Below are 25,132 nucleotides of genomic sequence, written 5' to 3' on the forward strand. Positions count from 1 at the left end.
GGTCAAAGAAACGGCGTGATGTCCCCATTTGATATACGCAGAGAGCCCTCTGCCTCGGTACGTTGTGTTGGAGATAAGATCCCACATGGCCCTTAAGGCCAACACGCGACACATGATCTCGAGGTCTGGGATGCTGAAACCACCCATGTTTGTAGGAAGACGAACGAAAACGCTTCCCACGCTCTGCGTATGATCGTCCCAAAAGAAAGAGCCACAATTGGTGGCTTACGTTTAGAGGACGCGGTGTGGAGAGCGAAAAATTTTAGCGACATAGCAGAGGGATGCTGCAATACTGGTTCTAATAGGGTATGCTCGTTTAGAAAAAGGTAGGTGAAAAGTTCCGGCGACATCGATTCGCTGTTCAGCCTTGCTTTTTATTTCATTCCAGGTGACACGGGCTACTTAACTTGAGGCTAGCAGTGTGACACCTAGGACTTTACTCTGTCTACCCATTGGACGCCATCAGGCGCACCATCAGGGAATAGCGGGCGCGCTTATCAGAGCTTGAACGGCGGCTCGGGCAGGCAGACAGCAGTCAATGCCTTTTATTTATAATCGCGCTGCGCGTCTGTTCGTTCTTAGCAGAGAGGCAGGCGCAGACATACAGTATCTTCTTCTTCTCCACATGAAAATGGCCCATACCCACGCGGGGGGATTGGCCAAGGTACGGTGGTGAAAGCCAAGGAGGTATATGGGCGGAAAAAAAAACTAACGAGACTAGTAGAATGATTGAAATTAGAAAATATGTATGGATTGTTAAAATTCTTCAATAAATAAAGAAATTAGATACACCAAGAATGAAATAAAATACGCTTTTTGGACATGCAGTGGAATTTTGTATGGATTTAACCGGGTAAGCGACCAGTTGCAATGATGTAATCATGAAGGTAGCCGCAAATAGTGCTAACGAAAATCCCGTGGCGCTCGCACCAAAGGAGAGCAGACCTGGTAGAAACAAAGGGAGTCCTAACCTCGAAAGAGGGACCTCCAAATACTGTTTTCTCTAAAATGGGAACCGCCGGCAAGAGAGAAGAAAATGGTCAATTGTTTCAACTTCTCCGCATGTGTTACCAAGGTTTGCCGTAGCGAACCCGCATCTGCATAAGTACAAGTTGAGGTGAGGGATTCTGCATCGCAAAAGCGTCATGGACCAACTGTGCAACTTCCTTCTCGCGCCGAGCGCGCATCCCTACTTGTCTGGCGCGGATACTGGGTTCCAGAAACTTCCAGATCCTTCTTGCGTTGCACCGCCGCCGGCGCACGAATGAAGGAGAGAGGGCTTCACTTAGCACATTCAAAGCGACGGCCTCTCCGACAGCATTAAGTAGAAACTACTCAAAAATTCTTGAACAATCGACAACGATGAGCGCTGACGTGATTCCCTTGGCGCCGCTCCGACGTAGAGACGGCAGCAACAAAAACAAGCTTAAGCGCTCTCAGGGGTTTCTTTCTCCGCTGTTCTAGCGGCCCGCGCTTGCGAGATTGTTTTTTTAGAATATGCGTCGAATTTTTTTACTACTGTCAATAAATTACGAGACGCTCTTCCACGCTAGTGGATTACTGACGACAGTGCCATTGCCACCAGCCCAGACGACACTGAGTGCCCGTGCGGGCAGTGAGGCATAGAGGGTGCTCGCGAAACCAGTGAGGCCTTGGAGTCGCGTCTATTCATCTTGCACAGCCTCCCAAAGTAGATATAGGGACAATCCGTGTAGTTTCCATCGTTCCTACTCTTACTTCACAAGGGCTGTCGCATTTTCAATAATATTAAAGTCCTCTCCTTTTGGGGGTCACGGAAGCTCCTGAATGCAGACCTCAAGCTTCTGCCGCATTTTTCTTAAAAAAAAACCTTTAAATCATAAAGCTTGGATAGCTTTTCGCGTAGCACGAAAAAAAGAACAGCAGAAGTAAGTTATGATGGTGCAATAAATGACAGCTAACTCTATTGTGCGTAAGCATCGTGGTCTATTACTTTCTTATATATGAACGAAAGCAATCCTGTGGCAAAAATAAGCCTTGGGACGTGAAATTCGATTAACAAATAAACATGATAATGGCGACGCTTTTGAAGGATCCGCCAGAAAAGAACGTTGCGATTGGGTGAAAGTAAACAAAAAAGTTAAATGACGGCAATCACAAGTTCGTTAGCCCCAAAAACAATCTGTAGCACGCCAGTAGCATCCAAACCCCAAATCAGAATATTATTTAAAAAAAAAGATTTCAATCCACTCATATCAATTCATAGCATCGATTGACTAATTGTGAGCAAAAAGTTACCTAGTTCTTTTGTGCGAGGTGCATATGGGTTACAAGTAATTATACCCGCTTGTGTGGATGGGGCTTCAGTCATGCTGAAAAATGAAGCATCCATCTGGAAACCAGCTATCCAGGATCAAAGAAATTGAGTTTCGTTCGAGTATGTCGGCATAGGCTGATGCTGTCAGGGCTCCGTCTATCCGGATTAGCAGCTCAAGCCTTTGGTGTGTTATAACACCCCACACATTGACAGACCGCCGGCCGCTAGCAGCGACATGTTGCGTACATTGGGGTTCAGACCTGTAAAAAAAAAGGAAATGTATTGCTTTTTATGGAGCAGCTCAACAGTAGTTCCTTTCGGCCATTCGCGTAATACAATTGAAATGAAAGTAAATTCCTTAGGTGCATGTTTTAAAATTTACCGGGCGTATAGAAATGCAATGAAAGAAAGACGACCGCAGCAGCTTCCATGAACATGCGACCGTTTTTTTTCTTCTCTGATTTGAGAAGAAAGAACACACAGACAAGTGCTGCTTTCCTGTAATTTTATTGCGAAAGCAATACTACTTTCACTTTCAGCTCCTCGGGTGGCGAGGCCGCGGTAGCTACCATTGACCTTTAGCTTGACCTCTGCTGTGACGTCATACCATCTGCCGCAAAAACCAGGGGCCCAACTTGTGCCGTCGCGAGGCGAGGCCGCGCTTGGTAGCTGGTGCCTAACTCCTGCGCCCGCCGCGCGCGGTGCGCCTAGCGGTGTGACGTCACAGCTGCAAGAGCAGGGCTCCAACTTGTGCCGTCGCGAGGCGAGGCCGCGCTTGGTACAAGGTAGATGTACTATGGTAGAGTAGGCTGCATAGAAGCCCATACGTTCAAAACATGGCGGCTTATGGTGCGCAGCCAGCGCCATCTTCGAAATACGTGGACAACTAAAAAGTGACGTCATAATTAAAAAGAAACGCGACGTCGAAGTCACATGTTTTAGTGGCGTCATATTCGTGACGTCAGCGCCACGTGCTGCTTGGCGGGAAAAATAAACTGCTGAACGCCGCGACGCTTCAGCGCGACACCCGACACGAGAACGAAGAAAGAAGACACGAGTGCCGACCGCCCGAGCTGAGACGTGTTTGTTCTGAGCTCCGTGTTTCATTCTCGTTTCCCTTGTTCACGGACATCTTCTGGAGGCTACGAACTGCCTTCTGTGCCACCGGAGATCAAGGACACCCCTCTGGACAGATTTCCGGCAAGGTGCGCGACGTCTCAAGTACGAAAACATAACCGACAACCCCAGGCGCAAGCTAGGCTTAGCTCGGCGCTGCTGAGCGAGGCCGCGCTGCGCGCCTGTGGCATGGATTCGGCGTCATTGGTGGCGGCCACGCGGCCGCCTGCTGCCTCCACGTCAGTGCATGACTCGGCGGCTACAGACTTGCCCGCTGGAGCGTCTTCCGATTCTGCGACTTCTGACATGGACTGCACCAACGCCCCCGTGTCTCTCGCATTGCCACAAGGAACTGTTCCCGTGGCTGCAGTTTCGTCTCCCCTTGCAAGGTCAACTGTACCGGTTGAGCCCGTGACACCTCGTCAGCTACCGCAAGGAACTGCGCCTGTAGAACCAGTTGCGTCTTCCTTACCGAGGCCATCCGTACAGATTGAAGCGACTGAGCCCCTGCCACCTCAACTGACATCACCGGTGGGTAGCGCCTCAGGTGCGCTTCTACCGACCCCAAAACTGTTCCGCGTCACCATCAAGCCTACATTGCGGTTTGACATTACTGCCATCCCTCCCCGTTATGTTCAGACCACTATTGATCACGTTCTCGGCTCGTCTAACTATTGTGGATTCGTCGTGCATCGTCCTTCCAACACTATCACAGTGAACCTACCAACCTTAGCGGCTGCTGAGAAAATGTGCAGTGTGACACAGATCCCCCTGAACTCAAGCAAACATGTCTCCGTACAAGTATATTATGCATCCGGCCCCGACACCCTCCGATGCATCGTCTACCACATAGACAGCACTAGCCCTCCTCAGGAAGTGAGAACAAATATCCGTTGTTCTACACACACAGTACTCCATGCCCGGCCTATGGGGCGCCGGGGCACGTACCACGTCACCCTTCAAGGCCCATCCAATCTACCAGACTACATGACCTATTACGGCGCCATTGTCAAGCCACAGCCCTTCCGTCTACGCCGTATCTTTTGCTACCACTGTCATAAAGAAGGGCATATGTAGACTACCTGCCCCAATCCTGCAGCAGTGGCCGATATGGACCAGACACCAGGCCTTTGTGCCCTGTGCAAATTACCAGGTCACGACATTCGTTCTCCTAATTGTCCAAAGAAGAAGGCAAAGAAGTCGAACAAGCCGTCCGAGAGCACTGGGATCAGCACAAGCAATCGCTTCGCTGCTCTAGCGTGTGCTGAAGACGACTTCCCCGCACTTCCTACACATGACTCCCCGACTCTCAACGTGCCTGCTCAGCAACTTTCCTACGCACAAGCTGTTCACTGTCGAGGAAGGAAGCCCACATCAACACGTAAAGCCACGGACACCACAGATGAAGACACCGCTCTCGACAATGCCATCGCAGAGGCTCGTCGCCACTTAGAGGATCTCACTAAGCGTCGAGAACAGCGGCGCTTACAGCCATCTCGAAGAAACATAGCGAACGAGCTACCTCCTCACGAATCATTTCCAAACATCACTGAGCCACATAACGGCGCCGAGGTCCCATCAAATGTGCACTCCCCGGCAGTGGAGAAAATAATGGCACTCATGCAGCAGTTGACCACCCTGATCGTTGAAGCTCTTCGGCCTCGCCATGGCTAGTGCATCATCTCTGGTGGTGCAATGGAACTGCCGTGGCTTTGCCAATAAGTAATCTGAAGTGAACATCCGCCTGCGTGACGGCAAACTCAAGGCCTGGGCCTTCCTTCTTCAAGAGCACAATTCCCTTCCTCGCCTCTCTGGTTTCTGCGCGTTCCATTCTCCTTCCATCCCTGATCGCCGCTGCATCGCTTCCTCCCTCCATCCCAGTAAATCTGCAATTTATGTTCATCGTTCTGTTCCCCATACACCGATCGAGCTTTCACGGTGGTGCAACACTCGCCAGGAGGTCGTTGGCCTTTTCGTAAAACCTGCACACACACCACTGATACTTGTATCTTTCTATGGTCGTCCGGGAACAGTGTCTCCCAACCTAGGTTGGATTCGTTTCCTCCGTAATAACTACTCAGACACCCCTATTTTAGTTGGCGGAGATTTCAACGGCGCTCACACTTCGTGGGGCTACCCTTTGGATTCCTCCCGGGCGCTCACATTCATGGCACCTTTCTAGATCATTCAACTACTAAATCAACCGCAAACTTCAACGCGCCCTCGGGGTGGTCCGTATTCGCCTGGTTTGTCTTGGTGGTTAGGGCCCGGCTACCCTCGTTGGAATGTTGAACCAGACACTTGGGGCAGTGATCACAGTCCTATTTTAATCTCCATCACAACTTCGCGTCTCCGGAAAATACGCCCCAGCGTGCGGTTTACATCATGGGATTCCGTACGCGCAGATAATAGGTTGTCTACGCTGAACCCATCTACTGTTCTGTCTACCCTCTCAGCTGTTTTGTCTACTCACACATTCGCCACTACTGTAAATGAGGATGATCCGAACCCGGACATGCATCTCCTTAATCTCTGGGCTCTTCGTCGCAGAGCGGATCATTATGCTTCTCATAATCCCGATGACCCTTCAGCTCTTACAGCTCTTCATCGGGCTACTGCACGTGCGCGGCGCTACTCAAAGCGACTTAGCAGACAACGCTGGGCTGCATGGTGTGCCCCCCTCTACTCTACACAGGGTAATAGACATCTTTGGCGGGTATTTCACGCCATGGAAAGCACTTCTCAAGTAGCTGATTATACCGAAATCATTCGCTTAGCTCTGAATGTGGATGAAACTTTATTTTCACAACAAGCAGCCCGTCAGTTTTTCCCACATCATGACTGCCTCCCTACCCCTTCTCTCATATTATCGATTTCTGAGCCCCCTGATGAGGTTACTTCAGATTTTACCATGGCAGAATTGCTGGCCTCCATAGAGCGCCTCAAAACAAGCACTGCTCCCGGGCATGACGGTGTACCTAACTCGTTGTTTCGCAACTTGGAAGGACCTGCTCTACATTCCCTCCTTGATACATTCAATGAGGTGTGGCATTCTGGAGTTATTCCTGCAGAGTGTAAACATTCCATTGTTGTCCCAATCCCCAAATCAGGTCAGCCGCCGGTTTCTCTTTCGGCCCTCCGCCCTATTTCACTTACGCCTACTATCTGCAAGCTTTATGAACACATTCTAGCAGCTCGCTTGTCGTGGTGGCTGGAATAAAATCATTGTTATCCAGAATCTCAAATTGGGTTCCGCCTTCACATTGGAACAGAAGACGGTCTGGCTGTTTTGGCTGCGGCCGTACTAAACCATTCTCCCCATAGTCATCTTGTTCGTACGGTGATCGCTACTGACATTACAAAGGCATATGACAACGTCCTACACTCTTCTATTCTTGGCACCCTTCAATTCACTCATTTTTAACAAACAGAACCTTCAGTGTACGTGTCCATGGGAAGCCTTTTGGTCACTTTACCTCCAACCGCGGTGTACCCCAGGGCTCCGTCCTCGCCCCCACATTATTTAATGTAACTTTTATACCTCTTGTCCGAGCCCTAGAGAAAATTCCTTCTGTACGCATCCTTGCGTACGCCGACGACATAACCTTGTGGTCCTGTCATCCAGATGCGTCTGTGCAACAGTCTGCGCTCCAGCAAGTGCTGGATGCCATAACATCACGACTACCCCCTTTGGGTCTGACCCTCTCGTGTAATAAATCTTGTTTCATTCGCATTGGAAACAGAAGTGGCTTACGGAAAGCAGCACCTTTTAACTTCACGGTAGATAATTCTCCAATTCCTCATGTAGAAAGTATGCGTGTTCTAGGTCTTCTACTTCATACATCTGGGACTGGGACTCCGTGGCTAAACGCGACCCGTAAATCGGCTGACGCTACTCTCGGTCTGATTCGACGCATAGCTATGCGCTCTGGCGGAGCGCGTTTTGATACTGCCCGTCAGCTCGTGCGCTTCATCCTTCAGCCGCGGATAGTGTACCAGGCGCAATTTCATCGCCTCATCCGCCGACAGTGGGACTCCCTTGAATCAATCAATCGGGAGGCTATGCGTGCCATAACTTATCTTCCTCGTATCACACCCATACCCATTCTGCAGGAGTACGCTCAACTTAATATATTGAGTGAGCTTATCGACCAGCGTGAGGCAAACAGAGCACGCAAGATGTCGCTTCAGCTTCATCGTTTATCGACTCTTCCTCCATGGTCATACTGCCAGCTCACAGACAATCGCCCCTCTGCTTCGACGCCGATATCAGCCGCCCATCTTCCTTCAGGGTGCATAATATACACCGATGCATCACACACAGCAGTGCAGGGAGTTACTGCGGTTTACAGTCCCTCCCATCCTCATCTCAACTCCCGCGCTACATATAGCGCGGATACTTGCTCCCTCCTTGCCTTGGAGCTTCAGGCGATACACAATGCCATTGCTTCCCTTCCACTCGTACCTACTTTCAATATTGTACACAGTTACACCGACTCCCTTACCGCCCTTAAGCAGCTTAAGGCTGTCCGGCGCACATTCCAAGTTACACAATCCATACACCAACTTTGCACAAAATACCCCTGTCCCGTGCGTATACATCGGATTCGCGGGCATGCCCAGGATCCGCATAAATTCATGTGGATGCAATGACACACCTTGAGACATCCGATATCCCGCCACCTTCCCGTCTTCCCTCAGATCCGTTCCTGTCCCATGTTTCCGAGAAACAGTCTTTGCGTCAGCGAACACGCGCTCTAATTCCTCCGTGTTCGTACCCTCTCCTCCGGAGTCTCACTCGGGAGGAGGAGGTATCTGTGCGCCGGATTCGGGCAGGAGCGGCTCTGACTCCTTCTGTGCGTCATCGGTGGCGTGACAAACGTTACGAAGTGACAGACAAGTGTCCCCATTGTGGTGCTGCGCCCGACCAGTGTGATGAAAAACACTTGCTGTGGACTTGCCCGGCTACAGCTTCCGTGAGACGACGTTTCCTAAGAAAGGTTGGCCTGCGATTGGACGTTGCAGACGACTATAGCAAGTGGACTCAAGATAATCGCTTTATTGCGAACTTTTGCCGCTTTTTAAGCGAAGCTTGTTTGTACTGCTTTTTACAACTTTCTTTCCTTTTTCATTATGCCTAATGGCAAACAGCTCGAATAAAAAAAAAAGAGTGCCGACCACCAACGCTATTTTTAGGTAGTCAGTTCTCGTTGTGCCTTTTTCCTTCGTCCTCGCCTCAGGTGTTGCGCTCAATGTCAGGGTTGTAATGTGGCAACATGCGCAGTTATTTATGTTACTGCCACATTAGTTTTAGGTGTAATGACTCCTTGCTTGGGTGCTGTTTCTGAGCACCCAAGTTTAGAAGCAATAGGCTGTGGTAGAATTGTGTTGAGTTGTGCTCACACAGAAAAGGACAGTGATGCAATCTTTTTAATAAAAGTGATGATTTAACGAGTTGAAAGCCGCAGTACACAAGAATCTGATTAGTGACACAAAAACACAGTGCTGATGTAATCCGTGAGGAAATTGTTTAAAATATAAAAATAAGGTAGTTTGCCTGGTGTGCATAAATGCCATAAATGCACTGCAAGCAGCACTGCACTTTCCCAGGAAAATTAGGGCTTCCTTTAAAACATGCAAAGGACAGACATCTTCATCAATACAATCAAACGCAATGCACATAAATGAAACACAATCGAGGAGCACTCATACACAATGGGGAATCAAGAAAAAGTTAAGAATATTCAATTCACCTTTCTTTTTAAAAAAAATGAGCTTGTAGTCGCACGAAGCGTTCCAGCTGGCACTAGCTCCTGGATATTACTGAGGAAGATTCCGATATGAAACGACTGACCTCATTAAAGCCTGGCGTGTGCCTGGACCCTGGCCTGCGTGGCAGTTTTCTTGAACGCAAAAATGTGTCCCGTGTGATTTGCACGTAGCTATGCCACCAACTTGCATTGTGATGGGAGGTTATAGCACCTGCAACGGTGCATTTTTTTGCTTCACGTTTACATGCATTTCGCATGCGGCTTGTTTACGCCAGGAAAATTCACTCCATGCACGCCAGGCTCAACACACTAATAGAAACAGTATCTGTCTGAACACTGTACATCTTGCATAGCGACCAGACCGTAACCAGTGACATATAAGGCACTTTTTCCTGATATATGATCACTAGACAGTATCATGTCGACATGTCTACAAAACTGAAGGTGTACAAAATCCTTTTCAGTCGCAGTTTTCAGTGCTCAGCAACATGTAAGCACTGTAGACATTCAAAGCAGGATTCACTTGATGTTTGCAAAAGATAAGGTTACAGATTTCTTATTAATGTCTTTGTTTTATGGGGTTTAAAGTCCTAAATCGACTCACGCTATGAGAGAAACTCTCCATTATTAAAGCGCTGCCTAACATTCTGAGGGATATAAAGCACACTCACTTAAACCCACTGCCAAGTGCATATTGATCCCAGTGCTTCTACACCACAAACGCCATTGATGCTCATGCATGATTTACCCTAGAACAGTCAACAAACAAGCACAACCATTGTCCTATTGGAGGCGCTAGGAAATCAGCAGAACTCCCTATGCAGCATGTACTTCTGTACAAACAACCATCTAACCATCCGAACGGCACATCCGATACCTCTCATCATACGGACCATTATATAGGAGGAAACTTTCTGTCTTCCATGGGCAATCAGTGACAATGCTACAGCAGTGACAAAAGTAATATTGTAGCATCGCAGCACGATTTATGAGTATGTAACAAATAAGACCAGCCTGAACAATGCAAAACAGTAGCAAAGGCCTACTGCCACTAGATTATCACTGCCAGAAGGTATGTGCACTACAAACTGATACTCAACATGACTCACACAATATGACAGTTGCAGAACAGATGTTGATGGCAAGGCATGGATGAAAACATTTTTCATGAAGCAGTGGTACATACAGAGCGGTAGGAAAGTAAAATATTTTTACATAAAGATACGGAAAATTGGTAGATCACTAAAACACCACACCACAAAAAGCCGCAAGGCCACTCATGCATTCCCAAATTTCAGATTACATAATCACTGCAAACAAAATTGCCGAGCACCTCAGCACGCGTCACACACATACAGTCGATACTTCACTTGTGTCGCAGATAAGTCACAGTAATGAAAGCGTGTATATGGCACTACAGGTGTTGAAGCTGCACACAAGATATAACAGACCATAGTGCAGAGCTCCAGAAATTGAGCAAATTGGGCGCATAACATGTACTGATAAAGGGGATCCAAGCGTCCTAAAGTAAGCAGGATCCACTGCAACAACTTATTTCAACTGCCTTAAATGTACAGATGCAGACATCAGTTAATGAAGCCCGCTATTGTGGCCCGACTGCAATCTTGCCCGCCGTAGTAAACATTGTAAAGCACTGTGTGTTCATGAGATGAGAAACAATACCAGCAATCATTTAGTATGCCATGCCTGTAAACCTATACCATGCAAAACAGATATGGCTTCAATGTCATTGCAGGCTCCGTTTTGCTTCTGTTCGCATCTGCACATGCCTTAACCATCTTGCAAACAAGAGGTTACCCCACATACCTCTTTGCTTGCCTCTTGGAACCATTGTCGCAAAATGCGCCGCATCCTGATGCCGGCAAAATAATGTCAGGAATTAGGCTATTACAGTGCTACATATGTACACACACCACCAGCCAGAACAAGGAATGACGAGAATAACTTTGCAATTGTTTGCTGATAATACCTTATGAAGACAAACAAAGACCTTTGCGTTCATGCTTACTATTTTGACGGCATGGAAAACATTTCCCTCAATTACTTAATAGGTCATGACCATCTATTTCGCAAGCACTGTTTGAACAGAGCACTTATTTATTTCAATGTAAAAAGGAGCTTTCAACATGTGGAAAATGTCAAGGTCACAACAAGGAATGGAGTGCCCTGATGGCATGGAAAGCATTCCTGAAACAGTTATAGGTCAGCAGCATCTATTTCACGAACGCTATTCGAACAGAGCGCTTATTTCTATGAAAACAGGAGCTATCGACATGTGGGAAATGTGAAGGTTAAAGGAACGTTCGTGCATACGACCCTAACGGCATGGGAAACATTCCTGCAAGAGATTATTATTAGGTCAGGAGCATCTACTTCACATGCACTATTAAGACAGATTGTTTATTTCTATGAAAAGAGGAGCTAGCAACATGTTAGAAATGTGGAGGTTACAAGAAAGCCTTCATGCATACGACCCTGATGGCATGGAAAACATATTCCTCAATCACTTAATAGGTCAGGAGCAGCTATTTCACAAGTGCTTTTCGAACAGAGCGCTCGTTGCTATGAAAAGAGGAGCTATCAACTTGTGGGATATGTGGAGGTTATAACAAACAACCTTCCTGCATACGATCGTGATGGCGTGTAAAACATATTATGGAAACATATATATTGTGACGAAACATAGGGCGAGATCTCAAGCAAACAGCGTTCCGCAGTCAGCCAGCGCGATACACACTTCGACGTCCTTGTCTTTCATGCGCCACCTGAGAACACCGGAGACGCGAGGTGTCGATATGGAGAAAGTGCTATTTATGTGTGAACAGCGCAGATTGCAGTTGCATAATGGTTGCTGAATACTAGCGCAGCTAGCTTAACAGACATGTTGAAAAATTTAGGTTGAAATTTTTATCACAAACACTGGACTCGAATAGCACTTGAAGGCTGCTGGGAATGTTTTTCGCAACATTCCTTTAAGCATGAACTTTCTGTTATGTGGTGCGGTACGCTACATTGAAATCATAGTTAAAAATACATATTCCTCAAGCACTTCAACAATTGAGGAGCATCAAAGAGTTAAAAAAAAGGCTTGCCATTGGCATCTATTAGTGGTTTCTTGGGGCTTACAAGGCCCTGGAAAGTGGAAGTGTTCCTACTCCCTTGGTCACACACAAGGGCTATTGGCGCAATGTCAGCTTGTAAACGGGAATCGAAGCATTGGGAGACGGAACTGTAAAGGGGATCAGTAACTGTAGCCCTAGGGGCAAAAAAAAACACGTGGCTGTTTCCATCGAGTATGCACTGTTTTATCATGGAGCCGAGGGCCTTGCAGTGTTCACACCTTTATCTTTACTATTGAAACCTGTCTGCTGACAGGTTGTATGACAGCTCTTTCATGATGTGTATTTCATAAAGTATGCGCAGCAGAACCTGCAAGCCGCTCTAGCAGCTCAAAAACTTCCACATAAAATCCAACTCTCAGGGGAATACGCTGAAGCCAGAGGACAGTAAGGGAGCAAACAAATGGATGCTGGACGATACTTCCACTGTGTTATTTCATTGAAAGGAACGTTCTAATGTGAAATTAACGAAAAGTTACTCATTTCTTTCCACACATGCCTGTCTATAGCGTCATGTCACAGTGCAATTAACAAGGCTCACAGGTATTAAGTAAACGTCATGCGGAGTGCAGTGAGCACATTGAATTTGAAGGAATGTTTTCATTAAAGATATTTGCAAAAAGTCATAGCGGGGTTGGAATTGAAAGCTTTCCAAGAGCACCTTCAGCAACACCCTTTTTTGCTTAGGTACAACACCCCCTGGTTCTCACAAGAAAAGGTTGCATTGTCGATTCTCACCCGACACTGATCAGGAGCACAAACACACAAACGGGACCTTAACAACTTTGACGCCAGCCATCCCATAAAATACGCCACATTATTTTCTACCATTGCAGAAGGGCAATCATTGGTAAAGTTTCCAAGGTACTAAATAATGGTGAGGTCACTATTGGTCCAACAGTGGAAGGCACAGACAAGTCAGTTGGAAGTGTTAATAGAAGAGAGGTCATATCCTCGTAACAGTTGGTCTTTTCAGACACCTTAAGCAAGTTACCGACTAAAAAATGGTGAAATGCTGCCTTAAACTGGCGGAAGGTAGAATTGACGTTTGCACTGCACTTGGAATGCTGGCGAATGTGTGTTCAAGGGCATCTTGATTGAAATGACGAGTTACAAGATATTGGAAACCATAAATGGGACGAAAGGTGTTCAAAAAGCTGAAGGACAGACCTTACACTGAGGCAAAAGTCACGAACGCAGAGCGGTCGCCGCATACAACCAAGCACCTCCTCCAGGTTCTCGAAAACTGCGACACACTGCTTTAAACTTTGCGCGCTTGTGCGAGCTGTTACAACTATAAAAAAACTGTCAACTCTCAATGAATTTCGCCGTTTGGGTGGCCTCTGCTGGCAGTTGGTTGTACATGTGAAGAGCTCACACTGCGGCAGTGCAGTGGTTGCTGAGAACTAGCGCGGCAAGTTTAACGGACATTTTCGATACATATGTTCGTAGAAAAATGTTTATCATTGAGACTGGGCACGAGGTGGATTTCAAAGCGGCGGTCTTTTTCGTTAGCTTCTCTTAATTACATACTTTTTATGTGGTCCCCTGCCTTCAAATCATACTTAAACATATTTCTCAAACACTTCAACAAATGAGGGGCATCACACAGCACAAACACTGGTTTGCCATTGACCTCAATGAATGGCTTCATGGGGCTTACAAGGCTCAGGAAAGTGGAAATGTTTTTACTCCCTTGGTCACATACAAGGGCTACTGGCTCAAGACCAACTTGTAAAAGGAAATCGAAGCATTGGAAGAAAAACTGCAACAGGAAACAGCGGTTGTAGCCCTGTGAGCAAAAAAAAAAATAACCACGGGGCTGCTTCCATCAAGTGTCAGCTCTTTTATCACGGAACCGAGGGCTTTGATGTTCACAGCTTACATGCCACTGTATTTTTCATTACTATTCAGTTGGCAGGTTCTATGACAGCTTTTTCATAATGTGCATTGCATAAAGTGTGCGGAGCAGAACTTGAAAGCCGCTCTAGCAGCTCAAAAACTTCCACATAAATTCGAACTGTTATCGGAACAAGCTCAAGCCGCAGGATGGTAAGGGAGTAAACAAAAGGATGCTGGACGGTACTTCCACTGTGTTCTTTCATTGAGACGAAAGTCATTATGTCACATTAACGAAAACTTGCTCATTTCTTTCCGTATATGCCCGTCTATAGCGTCATGTCATTTGCATTAAACATATTTGCATTGGTCATGGTCCTTTTGTTGACAGCTTCATGTATTTAATCTGCGAACCTGCGTCCAAACCTTGCGGCTTGCTGCTGCTGCATTCAGCAGTTCTCCATTCTTTTTACGAGCAAACCAGTGCAGTCTGACCCTAGCAAAAAGAGAGAACAACTCATCGTATACGTTGTCACCACAAACAGTTACTGTCTTCTCAACCTTTTCACCTTTTCACGCAGCAGAGCACACAGAGACTGCCCTACTGCTTCCTTGGAGATCAGGTGGTTGGCAGAGCCCACAAAGACCTGCTCACACGCAGTGACAAAGGAGGTCATAGCGGGGGTTGGAACTGAAAGCTTCCCAAAATCACCTTCCGCATCGCCCTTTTTGCTTAGGTACAACAGCACCTGGTTCTCACGAGAAAAGGTTGCATTGTCAATCATCAGCTGACACTGATCAGCACCACAAACACACAAATGGGACCTTAAAAACTTTGGCGCCAGCCAGCCCGCAAAATACACTATCTTATTTTCTACCATTGCAGAAGGGCAACCGGGTAAAGTTTCCGAGGCACTGAAAGATAGTGAGGTCACTACTGGACCAACAGTGGAAGGCACAGATAAGTCAATTGGAAGTGTTGCTAAAAGAGTGGCCATATCCTCGTTGCAGTTGGTCTTGTCAGACACCTTAAACAAGTTACTCACTAAATAAAAGATGGCGAAATGATGCCTTAAACTGGCAGCAGGTTGAATTAGCATTTGCACCGCATTTCGAACGAATGATGGCAAATGTGTTTTCAAGAGCATCTTGATTCAAATGACGTGTTAGCAAATACTGGAAACCATAATGGGTCGACAGGTGTTCAAAAAGCAGAATAGACCTTACAGTCAGGCAAAAGCCACGAATGCAGGGCAGTCGCCGCACACATCCAAGCACCTCGAGGTTCTCGAAAACTTTGGTACAGTCTTCTAGAAACTCCCTGTGCACTGGTCCACTAGCCATTACACATGCGTATGGTGACTTGGCGCGCTTCTGCGAGCTGTTTAAGCTATCAAAAAGACGATCAACTCTTTCAATGAATTTCGCCGTGTGCATGGCCTCGGCTGGAAGTTATTTGTATGTGTGAAGAGCACACATTGCGGCTGCACAGTGTTTACTGTAAACTTGCGCGGCAAGTTTAATGCACATTTTCGATCTAAAGGTTAGGTTGAAATGTTTATCGTTGAGACTGGGCATGGAGCGGATTTCAAGGCGGCGGTCTTTTTCGTAAGCTTCTCTTACGTATGCACTTTTTATTATGTGGTCCCCAACCTTGAAATCATACTTAAAAACATATTTCTCAAACACTTCAACAAGTGAGGGGCATCAAACAGGAAAAACAGTGGCTTGCCATTGACCTCAATGAATGGCTTCTCAGGACTTACAAGGCTCGAGAAAATGGAAACGTTTTGGCTCCCTTGGTCACATACAACAGCCACTGGCTCAAGGCCTGCTTCTAATAGCAAGTCGTGGCACTGAAAAATGAGACTGTGAAGTACATTGGCAGGTGTAGCCCTATGAGCAAAAAAATAACCAACGGCTGCTTCCACTGAGTGCCAATCCCTTTCGCCATGAACACGAGGGCTTTGTTTGCTAGGTTTGCACCTTGCTTCCCACTGCATTCTCCTAACCCTTCAAATCTGTCTGCTGACGGTTTGTATGACAGATCTTTCAATATGTGCATTTCATCAAAAACAATACTGCAGTCTCTGTCTGCATGTGGAAACGAACCTGCACGCCGCTTCAGAAGCTGAAAAACTTCCGGATAAAATCCAACTCTCAGAGGAACACGTTGAAGCCAGAGCTGCAGTGACCTGACAGATGGGAGCTTAAGAAGCCTTCTACAGTGTCTGCACCCTTTTGGGCTATGGAAATACAAGCCCATGGCAAACGACTTGTTCTGTGAGGACCATCGGCGGGCAAACCTGCTAATGTGGCTCATTCTCAGTTGAGCCTCAACAAGTGATGCGAAGGCTGGCGAAACGTGGGCACGAACGCCCTCCACTATCTCGGCGACAGTCCTCATCTGACGCTGTCGCTGGAGCCTTTGTTGCAGCCTCATGCTTTGGTCCCGGAACCGGCGCGCCTTCACTTTCAGCGCATGTAGCTTGTGCTTGCAACGGTGGGCATGGCACGCTGCAAGATGAGAAATCGCAGCCATCAGAGGAAACACATATCTTCCACATACAGGTATAAAATTCACATCTCTAAAGTATATTTAATTTCAATAACCATGCCTGATCGAAACAATTATGTTTGCATGTCCCTACCCCAATGTCTAAGTTGTATCTCCACAGTTTTTTTAAGCGTCTTACACCAGTGCGCTGTAGAAAATTGTATACTATGATTATTATTTCACTTTTGGAATAGTACTGTAAGAGCAAAACATCATCGCGAAAGTTTCCCTGAATCGGTAGCAGTACTTACGTTAACCACAACAAACAGTGGAGGGGCCGGTGCAAGCCTCCACTAGTAGTTGCCCAGGCGCCAAAAATTTCTCATCCCCTCCAGGCAGCACATAGGTGTGGTCACCTGTACACAGAAAGCAACAATCTTTCAATCTTCAGAACAGCCACAACAAATAAACCACGTTGAAAACAAATCGCTGGGCACACCAACAGAAATTATTTACATATTTATTACTTCCGACAGTACTATGCTGAAGAGAAGTCGCTGGAATACAGACACAAACGGATTCCATATTTCGCACTTCTATATGTAATGTAACTGTTTTGTTTACTGAGTAATGTCACTTACATCCACAAGCAGCAGCAGTCGCAGCAGGGCAAGCCTCCACCAACGGCTGTGCAGAAGGCGAAACTGCCATGCCATCCATAAGCTCGCCCTGCTCAGCTCCTCTTCCCACGTCACACGTATCACCCACTGCACAAATGACAAAGCAACGCTCATAACAACGGAGAGTTGTCAGTTTGAAACAGTAAAAACCATGGAACCTACTAACACAAATGGTTTCAGTATTTAATACTTCCAAAGGTATAATGCCACTGTTTTGCTTATTGAGTAACGCTACTTACTATCACCAGCTGTAGCAGAGGCGTGAGGGCAAGCATCTACCCGGGGCTGTGTAGGAGACGAACATGTTACGCCATCCATCGGTTCGGCCTCCTCAGCGCTCGCCGCATAGCTGTGATCAACTACACAGAGAACAAAGGACAAATCAGTCTGAATGGGGAGCAGCACGGCTGCCTACACACACATTGCAAGTTAAATGAACAATGCTACCACTGTACCAGCTGCATTACATACCCAGAAAGGAAACTAACAACCTTCAGTAATTGGTCCGTCCCCCCATGGTCCTAACATGGTCACGCATGCTTGAGGGTACACCACCGCTGTCAAGCAGTACCACCAACCATAGCAGAAAGCGCTACTGTTAACACAGGGGCGGTTGGTAGCCTATTAGCACAATGTATTTCGACGACTTTTTGGTTGAGGACAATGGGTTTTTCTCACAGGTTTTTCATACATAATTACCAGATAGGGAGAAGAACCTCCTGTGGCAGGCAGCACTGTCGAGGCCAGCAGCGGGGCTGCTTCTTTCGTTGAGTGACCAGTCTGCATAATTTATCACATAATCAGCATAAATACATCGAAGATATAATGGCACAGACATCTTAAATGTTCTCTTACTGGCTATACTTTGGAGCATTTATGCTTGATTGAAAATACCATTTGCACTGTTGGTTACCTTTCTTGTAAGGAACAGATGGGCAAGCGGCGCGGTGTAGCCGTCCAGGACGCGAGAATTCCGATGGCCTGAAGTGCAGCGAACAGACTGCACGTTCCCGCAGCTGGCACGGCTGTAACTGCTGCAGGCTTGCGTTGGCACAGAACTGAACCCAGGCCGCGGACCTGCACAATGGCAAACACCTCATCTGCAGTCACGCATGGTGCTGTATCAGTGGTTGTCATTCTGCTGCTGGAAACCAGGTACTGAAATGAAATCCTGATTGTGCCTGTGCTGATATTGCAAGACGGTCGAAAGTAATCTGGAGCAGCTCACTACGTCATCTGCCATAGCACAAGCGGACCCTTGGGATGCGAAATGTTACATATCGCTAATAATATAACCATGGCAACAATCCCGCTTTCTGGCAGTGCTCTTCACCGTATGCGAGCGATTACTGAACTACTGACATACATGTGCATTGGGCACAGCCAACACACGGTGCCTGAGCTATTTCAAGATAGTTAGCCTTTAAAATATACTAGTAAATGATTTCTGTCGCTATTAATCCCATCTTCTCCCCTGTCTACTTCCTGTCAGGCTGGCTGTAGCTCAAGTGCATTAGATACATAGCAGGCATTGCAGATGCCACCCACTCCTTTCTGCCCTTTTTTGTAGCATTTTGTCACAGAACCTGTATGCACTTTCAAGGTGAAGTGTAAAATGAGCAGCAGGAAACAATGACACACAGTCTATGCATCAACTGCTCGAGATGACTACACTCTGTGGGAGGCCATATTTTCTTGTCTAAGAGATTAACAACATTCCATTACCCCATCTAGACATGAAAATGAAATGACACGCACCCAAACGTGAAAGGTTATTACAGTGTGTGTATCAGGGAGTGAATTCATATTAAAAATTAAGCGCTTTTAATAACTTGACTTGCTTGACAACACATCACATCTCTCACAGAGGGAGTGTACGCTTCGACAAGCGCCGTTTTTTCCGTCTTTAGGAACGCAAAAATATATGCGAATGCAAGCCTATAGATCTAGCAATTTAACGCTAGGATACAGACTTAATGGAAGGCCACCAGAAAAACAGCCATAATACACAATTATCACACAGAAACGGCGGCTATTAAGCTCATTAAAACAGTTAGTACAGATAAAGAAAGAATTGGTACACAGATGCTCACAAAATACGATGATTCCACTATTCCGGTCTTCATGGCACCGTATCATGCTTCGTGGTCCGCCTGTTTCAACTGCAGGCTTCACGTGCCGACGAGCAGATGGAACCGGTGCTTCACTCATGTTTCGGTGACCGTGTTCCTTGTGCCTCCGCTGCCATCGTGTCGTCTTCAATGATGTATACGTACGTACATGTACTGCTTGGCCTTTCTGGCCTACCAGCGTGGTTTGCCATTAGGCCGCGGCACTTATGCCGTTGCGTCTCAGGTTTGACGCACGCACACAAGATTGCCCGCACCAATATCTGTTAGAGACAAACGGGACAAGACAATGAGGGACAGTACACGGAACACGTAAACTTTACACATGCTTTCAGGGTTCGTTATAGACGAGACGCATTACAGTTGCGCCATCGTCAACTCTTGCAGCTGCCACAGAAAAGTCCGGGCATAGTTTAAAAGTAAACACGATAGACGTAAAAAATGCATGTCAATCGTTTTCAGCACTAAGTACTCGTCACATAGCGGCATGCATTGCATTCCTCAATTGATGAAACTGCCACACAAGAGTCCGGGCGCAGTTTAAAGACGACACGAATGTAGAAAATGCAGTTGAATTGTTTTAAGCATTCATTACTTGTAATGACAGCGGCATGCATTCAGAGTGCTCACCGGCTCACGGCTGTGTATCGTGCACATGCAACTTCGATACACTAAGCGCACTCAAGCAGTTAACTACACTCAAAACAAGACATGACCGCACAAACATGCAGGGGCAGCAGACACAAAGCTTACCTTCTCACGTCCTTGGGAAAGCGATGAAATGTGACTCCGCCAGACAAGTTATCGCTCGTACATCGTGCAACCGCACACCTCTTTTTTGCGTACGGGAGCCCCATGGCCACAGACGATGCCCTTTTGGGGCAAAAGCGACAGAACCGCACCCAACCGAACGAAACTACACAGAAGCGCTGGCAAAAGGGAAAAGCGGAAACTGTACACGAACGATGCACACCAAGAACTCGAGCAACAAGCAACAAGGAAAAGGTAGGGCTAGCAGAATCGAGTTTCAAACAAAAGCAAGCAGAATGGTCAAAAGATATGACAAGGGTATGACATCAGAGCACCGTCAACCTTGGCATCGTCCCGCTGCTATTGCCGCTGCTCTGAGCGAACGCTGTCATAGAAATTTTTACAAAGCAAGCGCTATACTTTCTAACAAAATGCACACAACTAGAACATTTTAAAAAGGAATCACTGCAATTGTTTTTGAATGCTTTTGAAATACAAAATATGTCCTAATTATTTCCCTCTTCTTGTGGTGTCTGTCCACTAATTTCATTTTGGCGCTTTAGTTCCACTAATTTGATGTCGCCAGCACTTGGTTCTGGACCGCATTCTGCTCCTGCTTCGCGACCTATTTCAATTGACCTTGGTCAAACCGTTAGGATTCCTCGAGGTAGGTGGACGCTGAAGGAGGGTGCGGTGCCATGTATTATCACGAACAGACCGGCTCATCTCGATAGCAATATGACAAGGAAGTCACCCGAAGTTACGTCAGTGGCTTCCGCCGATGTTTTCGCCTGTCAGAGCAAAAGAGGAGCAGAAGACGGCTTCGACGTTCCGGAGAGCGCTGAACGTCGTGAGGTCGCCGCTGACAAACGCACGCTTGAAAATGTACCGTGGTTTTCTATTCTGCAAAACACACCAACTTTTGTGACATGGTGCGTAAGAGCCTCAGCCAATGATGTTATTACCTACAAGCAGGAGGAGCATGACGGTGTTGTAGTAGTACAGAAAGCTGTAGTTGTGCGAAACAACTTGTCTGTAGATGTCAGTGCACGAGGTGTGCTTGTGCCGGAAAGGAGCTACTTTGAAATTACATGGAAAATTGCACTTGCAAGCCTGAATGACGTGACGAGAAGTACATTAATTTCCTGAATGCTTGCACAGGCTGTCGAAGTGAGCTTTTCCCTAGCATTTCAACCTCAATGGCCGCCTTGAAATCTGATGGTGTATGGTACAGTAAGAAATGCATGGTTCTCTCTGAGCAGACCTTGTGTACTCCATGCAAGAAAATGAAAAAAAAATTTTGAGGACAGAGTGGAGCGCCTAGCAAAAAAGGGCATGAAGTCTCAACGCAAGGCGCGATGGGTAATTAAGAACCTAAGCAAAAGAGTCATTAGGGCAACTGCTTTTCGTGAAAAAGCGAAAAGGGAACTCGATGCTCTAAAGCACCGGCTCTCGCAGGTGTCACCAAATGTCTTGGAGAAAGCACTGGAAAAAATACGTGATGCACAGCGGGAAGCCTTTCGCACAGCATTTCAAGCTGCAAAAGCAAAAACGCCTAAGGGAAAGCGCTATAGGTCAGAATGGCTCGTGACATACATGCTCTTACGAATTTAAAGTCCGAGAGCGTACAAACTCATGGTAAAGATGAAGCTCCTGCCGCTTCTGACAACCACCCGGCTAAGGCAGATCATGCGTGGGATGACCTGTGAGTTCGGGTTTAACAAGGTAGCTCTCGCCAGTGTCGGAGCGTTCATGAAGGACAGATCAGATGTGCAGCGCTGCGGAACATAAATACTGGACGAAATGAAGGTGCGGCAGGCTGTTGCTTTCAACAAGCACACTTATAAGATTAACGGCTTTGTAAATTATATGGCCACGATTCAACTATAGCTGCTGACCACGCACTGGTTCTTATGTTCGTGCCCCTCTTTCAGTCCTGGGTTCAGCCCATTGCGAGTTTTGCAAGAAAACATGCAGCACCTGGGAAGGTGTTAGCAAGGCTCGTTCTGGAGGCCATTGTAGAGCGTAGCAAGCACAATGCTGTTGTTGTTGCCGTTATAAGTGATGGAGCCAGCACGAACAAGGCCATGCGGTCCCAGTTTCGCATATCAGGCAAGCTGCATGCACCGAAGCACAAAGTGGACCATCCGACTGTACTTGGGCAGCACCTGTACTTCCTTTGTGATGTCCCGCACATTATAAAGTGCATCAGGAACCATCTTCTTCATCATTAGTACGCAATGGTGAGCTAAAGATTACTTTTAACAAACATTCATTGTATGTTTTCGAAGAAGTATTTGTTTTCGATCTGCAAGTTTTTGCAAACTTGCCGATCTGCGAGCATAAGATCAGCTATGACCACTACCGTATACTACAGGAGGTTAATAGCAAACAGCAGCTACGCGTCGTGCCTAAACTGACTAGAGAGCATGTAAGCCCTAAGAATATGAGAAAAATGAATGTCCTGCTGGCTGTTCAGGTAAGTAAAGGTGCTGAAGTGTGTGCCAAATTCACAGTCGAACTAGAACTCCTTGGCGCGGTTGCGACACATATTACAGCACTCTATTGATTCCTTTCTTTATAGCTATTGAGCCGCAGTACTGCAGTCGGGCTAAGGGTCTACCAGCGGCTCAAGCAGCCTGGACTGGAAGACTGTGATGGCAGTAGCGAGTTCATGCTCATGGTGAACAGTCTATTTGATACTTTAAACATAAAACTGCCTCAGTATGGAATAACAAGCTCCTCGAAGGAAATGGCGGTAAGCACATATAAACAAAACATCTCGCAAATGGGTGCAAATTTTCTCTAACATTGTTGACTGTTTCTTTCCTCCTGGTTCACCTTCTACGTCATGCAGAAGTTCCTTGATGCACTAAATCTGACGAAGAGGAACCACATTTCTCAAGGAACTGTTGTTTGCTTCGCAACCTATCACTGAATCTCTTCGTGTTACTCTTGCGTCAGTCCTAGACCTCACGAAAGATCTTTTATCGCAAGGAGCATCTTGTGTACTTACCGGAAAGCTGAATCAGGATCCTTTAGAGGTAAGCAGTACAAACGGGAGCAATTTCTTCTTTCTTTTACTTGTGGACTCTTATTAAGTTGAATTACTTACTTCGAACAAGTAGAACACCCGGAAACCATATTGAAAATGGTCCCGTTTATTTAAACTGCATATATTTTGAAAATTTTCAATCTCCTTAGAGTTGGAATGCCTAAGAATCGACTTCATTGCACGTTTTAACTTTAAAAAAAAGTCATGCATCTTATTTTTCTGAGGTTTTTTGGGATGACCAGAAGCTACGGAGGTGATGAGGACCATCCCACTTCGACAAGCTTCTGTCACATATACAGGCTGTTGAGTTTGTACGCACCGATAAGTGCTTGTGTTGGTAGCAATGTGATAGAAGAACACACATTCGTTCTTGTCACTGTTGAAGAGACGATGAAGGCTGGGAGAAAAGAACGGCTTGCATCACGTGAGCAGCTTCAGAAGACCATTGAGGGGAAGTTTTCTAAAATCTACGCATCCGCACAGGTCGGGGAACGCGTCGCTCCCTATCACGGATATTACACACCATCAGCCCAGGATTGCGTCATATACTACTTGTGTGGTTACCTCGTAAAATCCTTTCTGAAATGTGAGAAGTGTCAGGAGTGCGTCAGTAGCATTCAGTCTTCAAATTCAGAATTCCCAGAGGCATTTCTCACTCTAGGGAGAGAATTCAAGCAGGGGAGCCAGAAGAAGCCATCATGGGAACTCTATAACATGTTCCGCGCAATTGAAATCAAGATTTCGCCTATGCTGCAAAAGAAGAGCCTCTGTTCAGATACTTTTTGGGCCCTCCTTGATTCGCTCAAAGACAGCGATGTGACAAGTGTTGGCTGCTCCTCTCACAGAGAGAGTACAACTGCAGAGCTTTTGCATTCTTACATAGCACAACGCATGCATTTTTCCGCTAAAGATGCTTGCAAAAAGCTCAGCGCTTCCGAAGTTGTTGCATCTGCAAAGAAGAAAGCAAAACTGATGTGAAAAGTTGGAAACTTTCCTTTATTGACTTGGTCACTGAAAGTTTCGCGTCTGTAAATAAAACTTAGCTGGAGGGTAAAAGCCCCTAATTCTTGTTTCTTTCATTTTTTCTTGCGGCACATGCACTTTTTTTTTCTTCAGCCACCTTTTCTGTTTTACTGTGTCGAGATGAAAATACAATTGTGCTAGTAGTTGCTAGGGGTGTGCGAATATTCGAAATTTTCGAATATATTTTGAATATTATATTTTTAGTATTCGAATTCGATTCGAAATCCAAGTATTCGTGTTGTTTCGAATATTCGACCCGACGCGAATATTCGTATCTAGCCGAATATTCACTGTGAGCACCGGCGTGCATTTCGGTCCGCAAGCCCTATCGACAGATATATAACAACATGGCGGCGCCTACACGGAAGGAAAATTCTTTCTTCCTCCAAGGGCCATGCCGTAGCTGACTGCGCTGGTGAGCGTTTTTGTGGCTATATCTGCGAAGCTGGTATAGTCAGAGCTGCGCACGAAGTACCTCGCAATACGTGCCAGGTCAGTGCCAAGTCAGAGGGCATTTTCTGAAGCTGGTATAGTCAGAGCTGTGCACGAAGTACCTCGCAATACGTGCCAGGTCAGTGCCAAGTGAGAGGGAATTTTCTGAAGCTGGTATAGTCAGAGCTGTGCACGAAGTACCTCGCAATACTTGCCAGGTCAGTGCCAAGTGAGAGGGCATTTTCTGAAGCTGGTATAGTGAGAGCTGTGCACGAAGTACCTCGCAATACATGCCAGGTCAGTGCCAAGTGAGAGGGCATTTTCTGAAGCTGGTATAGTCAGAGCTGTGCACGAAGTACCTCGCAATACGTGCCAGGTCAGTGCCAAGTGAGAGGGCATTTTCT

The 25,132-nt window shown here is 46.6% G+C and overlaps 3 pseudogenes; 2 read left to right on the forward strand and 1 right to left on the reverse strand.

The window, feature by feature from the left end:
- Nucleotides 1-14,555: 14,555 nt before the first annotated feature.
- LOC149343641 (uncharacterized) lies at nt 14,556-15,975 on the reverse strand (annotated as a pseudogene).
- Nucleotides 15,976-20,956: 4,981 nt separating this feature from the next.
- Nucleotides 20,957-22,452, forward strand: LOC149343642 (uncharacterized; annotated as a pseudogene).
- A 221-nt stretch (nt 22,453-22,673) lies between these two features.
- Nucleotides 22,674-24,251, forward strand: LOC149343643 (uncharacterized; annotated as a pseudogene).
- Nucleotides 24,252-25,132: the final 881 nt, after the last annotated feature.

Source organism: Amblyomma mixtum, chromosome 5 (assembly GCF_055824585.1).
Source record: "Amblyomma mixtum isolate Tamu chromosome 5, ASM5582458v1, whole genome shotgun sequence".
In the NCBI taxonomy this organism is placed as follows: Eukaryota; Metazoa; Arthropoda; class Arachnida; order Ixodida; family Ixodidae; genus Amblyomma; species Amblyomma mixtum.